Source organism: Callospermophilus lateralis, unplaced genomic scaffold (assembly GCF_048772815.1).
Source record: "Callospermophilus lateralis isolate mCalLat2 unplaced genomic scaffold, mCalLat2.hap1 Scaffold_86, whole genome shotgun sequence".
NCBI classification, from domain to species: Eukaryota; Metazoa; Chordata; class Mammalia; order Rodentia; family Sciuridae; genus Callospermophilus; species Callospermophilus lateralis.
Genome location: NW_027516693.1, coordinates 12,846 through 22,899, shown reverse-complemented (window position 1 = coordinate 22,899; position 10,054 = coordinate 12,846).

Genomic DNA, 10,054 nt, shown 5'->3' with positions numbered 1-10,054 from the left:
AAGGATCTGTAAAACTTAGGGAATTCTAGGAATATAATAGGCATCTCTCCTGCTCTTGGATGATCCATTTCTGGATTTAGAAAAAGAGGCAGTAAGATGACTCTCCTGTAGGAAAGCCATGAAGGGCACATGCTCATCTCCCGGGCACTAAGCAGTGACCATGTGGCCCGGGCGGGATAGGTGGTTGTTTTGGGCCAGGTCTTGGAGTCTTTGGCCGTGGAGGATGTTTCAGGCAGCAGAGGAGAGACTCAGGTGTCAGGGACTCAGGGCCAAGTGTCCAGCAGAAGCAAGCGTCCATAAGCTGTCACGCTGTCCACTGCTTTCCAGGGACCATGTTTTGTTGCAGAATTGAAATGAGTCCTAGGCTTCCCAGCCTTCTCAGATCGTCTTCCCAAGTCTCTTCTCCAGCCTCTCAGTTCTGAGTGCACTTGCCACCCCGTCTTTGTGGTACTGGGGCTGAAACCAGTGGGGCTTTACTACAGAGCTCTATCCCCAGCTGTATTTTATTTTGAGGTAGAGTCTCTCTCATTTTGCCCAGGCTGATCTCGAACTTGTGATCCTCCTGCCTCAGCCTCCTGAACTTGATCATACTTGATTTTCTTCCTCAGTACCTTTTCTGACTCAGATAATCAGAGAGCTGGGTGTGGTCGCACATGTCTTTAATCCCAGAGATCTGGGCGGCTGAGTTAGGACCCTAGCAACTTCAAGGCCAGGCTTAGCAACTTAGTGAGAACTTATCTCAAAAAAAAAAAGAAAGAAAGAAAGGACGGGGGATATAACTAACTCAGAAGTAAAGCACCCCTGGATTCAATTCCCAGTGTCAAAAAAGAAAAAAATAAATAAAAAAGAAGAAAAAACAGAGAGTTTTGTTATTTATATCCAACAAGGACCTTGACTAGGTACAAACGCACCCTCGTTCTGGCAAAAAGATTTCAAATTCTGCTTACAATTCTTTACCTAGATTTTTATCATGTATCTTCTCTTTCCCCTAATCGGAAATTATTTGGGGTTAACAATGCTCTTGTCTTTAAAATATCAACATTTTGCAGACCAACTAATCATCTGTACTTCAGTGAGAATTCTTCCAATCCAGTTATTCTTTTCCCATCAAATCTGAGATCAGATCAGCACATTAATAGGAAGGCGGAGGAAGAAGTCCAGAGAGGCTTCATTGTGGTGCTTGGGGCAGCAATGGGACAGGGTGTCAAGTGGGGAACCTTGGGAAGTCAGGGGACTAATGGGGTCACAGGATTGTGAGAAGGCAGGGAAAGAGGACACGTGGGGCAGGGGAGGGCTGAGAGCAAGGTGTCCCAGGCCCAAGATGACCCTTCCATTGTACTGTAGGCTGCTGTTTCGCATACTCATATTTCTGTTTTGTGTTAGGGGAGGTAGTTGGGAGCTCCACCTCTTCAGGGTCTGGGAGTGATCACAGGTGGTTTGTCATGTTACTATGACTCCCAGGTTGTGTTGCAGACACCATCAGGAGCAGCCGTGGGGGTTCAGGGTCCATCCTGCCGACTGTCTTCATAAAACAACAGGAGTTCCCGCAGAACCAGTTATGCCCGGCTAAACTCATTTCCTTTGTTGATGGGGTTACCAGGCAGGATGTAGACCCTCGTGAGCCCAGTATGGTTAAGTAGATTTATAATTGGTTGAACAGACCCATGCAAAGAGCGATGATTAATGAATCTGTGTCAACTTGAAGGGAGGTCTCCAGGCATTTGCTGCAGGTCCCAGTCAACATTTTATTAATGACTTGGCTGGGTTCACCGAGCAGGCTGACCAAATTTGCTGAAATGGTTAGTGGCTCTGTTGGACGACAAGATCTGGATTCAGAAGGATCTCAGCAGACCGAACTAAGGTCCCAAAGTATCAAGATGGGATTTAATAGGGATAAATGTGCAGTCGTACACGCAACCCTAAAACTGCAGGCTGGAGGTGACTGACACCACACCACACAATGGAAAAGGACTTTCCCTGGTGCGGAGGTGTGACACTCGCGAGTGCAAGGACCTCTGCCTGGCCCTCACCTGCCTGGCCCTCACCTGCCTGGCCCCCACCTGGTGAGCTTGGCTCGTGGAGTGCTGCCCCTGAAGAGCAGGGGACAAGGCAGAGCGTGTGCAGAGGTAGGGGCAGGCCAGGGTGGCCTGAAGCTCCTTTGCCAGGACAAGAACAGCTGGAGAGCATCTGGGCTGCAGCTTAGAGGTCTGGGGTCAGGTCCCCTCTTCTTAATTGTCTGCAGGCTGCTTCTGTGAACTGGAGCCTCCTGCCTCAGCCTCCTGAACCTGGCTACACCTGATATTCTTCCTCAGTCTCTTCTACCCCAGGGTAGATGGGCAGCTCCCCCTGAGTCACAGAGTTCAGGGAACTTTCCCAGGGATGCAGGGCTGACAAGAGCAGAGCCACAGGAGTCGGCGGGAATCTCAAATACGCCACTTGGTAACTCTATCTTTGGGCAAGTTGACCCTTTTGTCTTCATAAGGACTGAGAGGCTGAAACACCTGGCATATGGCCGGCCACACAGAGGGACCCAACAGATGAGAGCTATTCTTAAAATGGTTGTTGCTATAGTTGCTTAAAAATTAAATGAGTGGCCTCAGGTGGCAGTGAGCGTGAGTGTACTTGGACGGTTGGAGAGGGGGTCCGATGTCTCTTAAGAGGTGGGGGTTGGCTAGGGCCTGTTTAATGCTGAGATTGTCATCCTGGGGCAAGTGAATGTTTTTCTCAGCACATAGGGAACATAGGGAGGCATCATACCTGGTCAGGTTTGTTTTCAAACCAGCGAGGCTTTGTGATGTACAATGTGGAAGAAGTTAACTTTACCTCAAGTTAGTTATTATCAGCTTTTATTACTTTGGGGGCTTGACCTGTGGGGCCAGATATAAGGCCATTCAAACCTTAAAATAGTTTTCCTTTATTAAGTCCAGGATATCATGTGGCAGTGAACGAATCATCTCCCACAGATCTTTATGACCACATTTTAATATAGTGACATATGAGCACTATGTGATGATAGTAAATATCAAGCAACATTTCATAATCATGACATGAGAATATTGTATGATGAATATCATAGGAACATTGAGTGGGAAGCGTTGATCCTCACTGGAGGGTTAGGAAAGGCCTCTTGGAGAGAGCAGCATTGAGTCGGGCCTTAAAGGATGAGTGAGACTTGATGGATGGCTGGGGTGGGGCAAGGCCTTCCAGGCTGGGAAATGGCTCAAACAAAGGCCCAGAAGTAATTAGCAGAGATAATGAGCCATCTTCCCAGGCTACCTTCCTCGTTGCCACCTGGGTGATACATGCTACCATGACACTGAGTAGAGGTTCTGCGTCCACTGACCTCTCGGGCTTCATTGTCAGGTGGATGGAAGGCCTACAACAGGTGTGCAGGGCCCTGCGGGCTAAGGCAGGTGACCTGGGTGACTCAGGGGCTTCAGGCAGTGAGGGCTGCTCGGCAGACAGAGGTCTCTGATCACAAATGGAGCCGGCCTTCCCCACCTGCCTGGGAGAGGCTCTTCAGGCTCTTCAAAGACCGTTTCTGCTGCATGAGGCGCACCACCTGGAAAGGGGTCTGAGGATGGGGCTCCAGCACCACCCCGGCTGGAGGCCCTTCTCCATTGTCTTCTGTCACTTCTTTACACACTAGACAAGGCCTGGGAAGATGAGAGTCACCCTGGTCACCAGGGTCCGTGGCAGGTCCCTGGGGAAGCAGCAACCAAGCTAGTGTGGTTTTTCCCACCTGCCCCAGTTTGTCCAGCTGCAGACCAGCCCTAGAGTAGGACCGCCTGGAAGCTGTCCTGGCCTGAATTCATCAGCATGGAGCTGGTGGCCGTTCAGGTTAGTGGTGGTTCTGGAACTCACATGCTGGTGGCACCTAGAGACAAAAATCAGGTTGGAGGATGCTGTGGCCTGGGTTCGTGTTCTCCCAGAGTCACCTGTTGAATTCTAGTCCTGAATGATATCGGAAGGTGGGGCCTCGGGGATGGGATCATGTCGTCGTAAAGGGACTCTCGTGAACTGCATGAATATCTCATAAAGGGCGGTCTGGCGGGGTACTGGGGAGTGAAACGTTGTGTAATATGTTACAATATGTAACGGTGACCCCCACTCTTACGTGTGACCATAGTGCACAGAAGATAAATACAGATAGAGGCTCCAGGGAGCTGCCTTGGGCCTTCCACCCTTCAAGGACATGGGCTTGATCTACGGATCTGAAAGTGACTTCACCAGACGCTGAACATGCTAACGACTTGATCTTGGACTTCCTAGCCTCTGGAATGGCCGATAGCATTTGGTTATTGCCACCCAGAAGGACAGAGATAAAGGGGAAGTTGGACCTTTAACTTAAAGCTGCTTCCCCAGCAGGCATCCTGTTCTTACGTAGGTCGTACAGCACAAATCAATAAGCAAAGCAATTCTGTTATTTACTTAATTCACATTTGACATAAGACAGAAAATTACAATTACCAGATCAATGGGAAAAGTGCTGATGGTGATGAAAAGCCTTGAACTTCAAGCTACCCCTGAGCTGTGGGACCATGAAGAACCTGGGACAGAGAATTGGTATCTAGGATTGTTCCTGGGCTTTAGTCCCAGCCCAAAATGTCATTAGGCACAAGAAAGCAGTGTCCTTACTGGAGAAAATATTTGGCTAATACTTATCTCTAAGTAGATAATGCTCCAGCAATTGGCGAGTGTTTGAGAATGGAACCAGCTGAGACAGGCATCAGGGTTTCGTGGACTGGTCCATCTTGCTACAGGGCTGGGCCTTCAGGGAGGCAGTGTGGTGAAGACCCCCCAACCCTGCCTGGTCTTCAAACCCTGATTCTCCTCCCTTCCTCCCTTCCTCCCCCCACCCCCCATCTTAATGCAGGGTCACTTAACACCTGAGCTCACCCAAGCCCTCTTTGCATTTTATTTAGAGACGGGGTCTCACTGAGTTGCTTAGGGCCTTGATAAATTGCCAAGACTGGCTTTGAACTTCTGGTCCTCCTGCCTCAGCCTCTCAAGCTGCCAAACCCTGATTCTTGCCATCAAGGCAGAAAGATTTCAGCACGTCGCTCAGAGTAACAGGCCTGAGTTTACTGAAGGGATAGAAAAAGGGAAGGGGGCACTCCCAAAGGAGAGAGCAGGTCCTCTCAGAGCAGAGGGACAGGTGCCTGTCCTGCGCTCCTGTCTTATGGGGATCCCAGAGACATTTCCAGAGAGTCCTGTCAGGTCTGCCTCTTGACTTTGACTGACAGCAGGTGACATCCAGCTTTCAAGTGCCCCCTGCCATGACAGCTCTGTCACTCTGGCCCATGCAGCAGTTCTAATGGGATTCTTAACCATTTCTACAGGTTTGGTGCCTGGGAGGAATTATCCTTTTCTTCTGGAATCTGGTGAAAAATCATTCTCTGACCTTGTGTTCCCACCGTCTTCTCCTGTCTGAGTCCTGATAACCTGATGCTGTTGCTCTGAGGAAGGGAGAGTGGCTGTGGAGAGTTCTCCTGCACTTGGGACTTAGCTCTGTGAAGGAAGACATTAACCAAAGGGAAGCAACTGTGCAGGCCACGCAGTGTGCATTTCAGTGTCACATAGATAATCAGCTGTGACTGCAGTCAGTGGGAAGAGTCCAGTTGAGCCATTTCCTGGAAGATTCAGTCCTGGTCCTCAGTCAGCTTATCTCTGAGAGGGCAGGAGTGTGAGGGAGAACAGCAATTTTCTGCTTTGGTTGAAGGATGTGGGAAATGAGACAAAAATAAGTTGTAGCATTAAACCCCCCAAATAAAAATAATAGCATGGCGATTGACTTATTTCTCAAACTTACATCTGTTCACGTTTCTATTTTTGGAGGCCCCCCTTCCCATCGCTTGGGCACACGGACCCTCTCCAGGCATCCCAGCTCAGTAACACCCAGAGAACATGTCACAAGATGGTGGCTTGAGGAAAGAGCGGCCCACAGCCGGGGTCAAAGTGTTCCAGGCAAAGAGAGGTCAGGCCCTGACTGACGGCAACCAGCCTTGTTGAAACCTGCTCTAAGGACCTCGGTGATCGGCCATGAAGAAGGATAGCTGGAAAGCCTGCCCCGTTTCCAACAGTTCCAACATCAAGAGCAAGATTTATTTTTTTTTTTGCTGAACTGACTTTTCCATCCCCCTAAAAGCTAAATCTGCCTTCTTTTGCTATAATCTCATTCTTCAAAGAACAGTTCTTCATTGGTATAACTGGACATGATTATTTTGTCACATGAGTAAATTAACACATTTGAAAAACAAAACAACAAACATTCTTTGGTTTTGGAAGAATACAGCAAGGGACACGAAGAAAATCATTTTGATGGCACAGGTAGGAGGCAGCCCCTCGCCAGCTACGTAGCGTGGTGAAGGCTGGAAGTCAGAATGGGGACAGTAGCTGCCCAAGTGAGGTCTGGGTCCCAGTCAGGTTGAAGACGTCGGAAAGGAGCTAACATCCACGGAGTGTCCCCTGCCTGGCTTTGGCCCAGGGCTCACATGCAGCTTCACTGGGTCCGATCCCCTGAGGCGGGCATTGACCCAATTTCTAGATAATGACACCAAGGCCCATTACTTTTGTCTCTTGAAAAGACCAAATTGTGAATTTCTTAAGTTAAAAAAAATCTTTATACAAGGTGTCTCTATAAAGAAAGTGTGTTCCCCTAGCAGGAGAAAATATGAGGTAAGTGTTGGTTTGTTTAGGAGGGATAGATGTCCTTCTTGGCTCCTGTGGCTGCCCCTGCTCTACTCCTGGTAAACCCACAGTGAGACTTCACCGACCTGGGTGACAGCTGTGGAGACGACGGTTATCTGCACCTTCTGCACACACCAGAAAGGGAGTCCTCTCCACCTCACCTCCGTTCCCATATGTTGCCTGTGAGTTATTTGGGGTAACCCTCTGGACTTGGATAAATCTTTCCTAGAAGCTTCTGCTGTGACTCAAAAGAAACTAAATACAAGATTTCAGAGTGCCATGGAGTATCAGCCACACTATTTCAGAGAAACCCAAGTGGAGAATGCAATACATTGTTTTAATTACCAAAGGATAATAGCCTAAAGAAAGGAGTTTTCCCGGGAAGAAATGAGTCTCACATGATGAGCAATAAAAGCTATTGCCATTATTATCATTGCCTTTATTTAGGCCAGACCTCAGTAAGATTGGGACAGGGGCCAACTTTTATTGGAGCTCTATTTTCCTGCCCCATACATTCTGTTCTCTTTCTTCCTTTTTTTTCTTAATTTCACCCCTTAGAGGAGCCCTGTCCTTTCACAAAGTGGAAGGCCTGCGTCAAATGCATTTATACAAAAGTAAAGAGGTAGAATGTGCTACTTCTCCCAGAGGTATTCAGCATTTTAAAACTTTGGCCCAGAGAGGGCCATATCTAACGCAAAGAACTGAGTCTCCAGTGATGGAATTTCAGGCATTAAAGGAAACAAGGATTTCAAGAGAGACTTTTGAGAAGAGGGTGCTACTGGGGTAAGAGGAGGGACCATAGTATTTTCTCACCTGTTTTCATTACCAAAGGATAATGCCTTAAAATACAGCGTTTGGGTAGGATGCAACCTGTTCCCCTATTTTTCATGTTTATGGAGTGCCAGTTGGTCTCCCTTTACAGAGGGGTGGTCCTGGTATCATTCAGTACTTTATCAATTGCAGTGACTTCTTTGAGAAGGGACATAGCTCAATTCAAGCCAGTGCAACTGGCGGGGGTGGAAAGGCACACAAGGTGTTGATACCAAGGAGGAGTCGAGCATGGTTGTGGTCTTCAGGGAGACCAAGGTCCGCTGAGAGAGGGAGATGATCCTCAGTGGTGCAGAAGGTTAATAGCCTACGATGGGGGACTCTGGGGAACCTTCTGCCCATCCCCTCTGCCCCTTGCAGCAAGATTACTGCCTCTAGTATGCCATATAGAAGGTTGGAGCCTCCGCCTGTCATCAGTTTGCTGGGAGACATGTGCATTCATTCACTAGGATGTTTGTGGAGTCCCTTTCTGTGCGAAAAACAGCTTAATGTCACCCACAGTTCTTCTTCTTCCACGGGAAGCCACAGTGTGGCCTAAGAAGAGGATGGCTGTGTTCATCCTACCCTCCACTCCACTCCACTGGTCCCGATGCAGCCCGGTACTCCTTTTGGAGTCACTCTGGATTGGACACTTTTACTGGACTGTTGCTGGGTCTCAGGTCCTCGTTTGCCCCCAAATGCTAATTTCTCTTCCCCGTTTATACCAAGCTGCCAGCTGCAGCTTCTTCTGTCCCCTTGGCCATAATGCTCCAGAGGGACAGTGCAAGTCGGAACCCGGGACCCCCAGGGGGAGTTGGGCACTGGGACCTGCTTCACGAGGCAGGCAGCAGTCATGACGTCTTGAGGTGATTGAGATCAGTGGGTGGTTATGGAGTGATGGGCGGAGCCCCTGGAGGTTCTGAGAATCTAAAAAACAGCATAGCAGGCAGTTTTTCCATGAGGTGCTGAGGAAGCCAGGAAGTCCTCCCACATGGCCCTGATGGGAAAAGACGAGGGGAAAGATATATACAATCAAGATCTCCAGATATGTAGTTCCCAGGACAGAAAACATAAATAACACTTTTAAAATAAATAACATTTTTAAAAAGAAATTCTTAGATGTAGAGGATAACGTTGAGCTTTGTGCAAAGGCAGTACCAACAGGCACAGTGAGTAGAGCTGTACATCTGAGGCATTGATCGAGGTGGCCCGTCTCATGGAGGCAGGTTTTCTCTATATACTCGGAATATTCGCCATCATTTTCGAGCTGGATTTCTCAAGATAACTGTTCCTAGACCACCTGCATCAGAATCACCTGGAGCTAGTTCCTGGGTGGGGCCCAGCTTGAGATGATTTCAATACAAATAATGGAGAACTCCACGTGGCTACAGAGACTGTTCCATTCCGAGACTCAATGACCTCTTCAAAGACCCTTGTGTTGTACTTTCTTCCCTGTGTCCCTTAGTCCTCGGGCTACTTCCCCTGCCATATCCATGCCACCTCAGTGATACCCAGCAGAAAGACTTTATAAGGGTGTTGAACTTTCCCTAGGAGCCTCCCCGCCAGGCTGGGTTTATGGGCACGCACCTGGTGCGGCCACATGGTGCCTGTGTTCCGAGAGGCTCCCTGTGAGGGTTAATGACCTGCCCTTGTTGTTTCACAATTCTCAGTCACTTCATCTTTGAACATGGGTTTTGTAAGTGGTGTCTGATGGGGAAATGGAGCATGTGGTCTGAGGAGGTGTGTGGCTCTGCCCTTCCTCGAATCCCCATTCATCTTTAGCTTCACAGTGTTCCAGAAATGTCCACAGAATAGGTCTTTGCAAACTAAAAGTGAGTAGGGATATTGACAGGTGTCCATATAAATCAATTGAGGTGATTCATTTCATGGAAACGTGGTCTTTCCCATACAACTGGGCTGTTTGCTGTGGTTTTGGAGCTGAGGAAAAGTAACTTTTTTAATCTACCCTTCAAATAGTCCTTAGTTGAGATTAACTTCTGTAATAAAAGACAGATTAACAAAAGAAAGAGCTGGGTGCCATGGTGCACAGCTGTAATTCCAGCAACTTGGGAGACTGGCAGAGAAGGATTGCAAGTTTGAGGCCAGCCTCAGCCATGTAGAGAGACCCGGTCTCAAAGTAAAGTATAAAAAGATAAAGCACCCCTGGATTTGATCCTTAGTACCAAACAAGTAAACAACAACAAAAAAAAGGAAGGAAGGAAGAAAGAAAGACAGACAATAGACATTTGATAACAGTTGATACCACGCATACCTCATGTATAGAGCAGAGATAACCAAGGAAATGAGTAAATCTTAAAGAGCTGGCTTTGAATTTAAGCTTAAATACTATGGTGCATCCAAATAAGAAGAAGGAGTGTGGGAAGGCTGGGTGTGTAGAGGTGCCTATGAAAGGCAAGGGAAATAAGGGTGACATTAGTTATGCAGAATCAAGGTGGTGCCTCCATCGACCATCTTTCCATTCGTCCCCCCCCCTCTTCCTGGTGCTAGAGGAAGACCCTTGCAGATGTGAATTTGCCTGTAAAAGGGGAACTTTGAT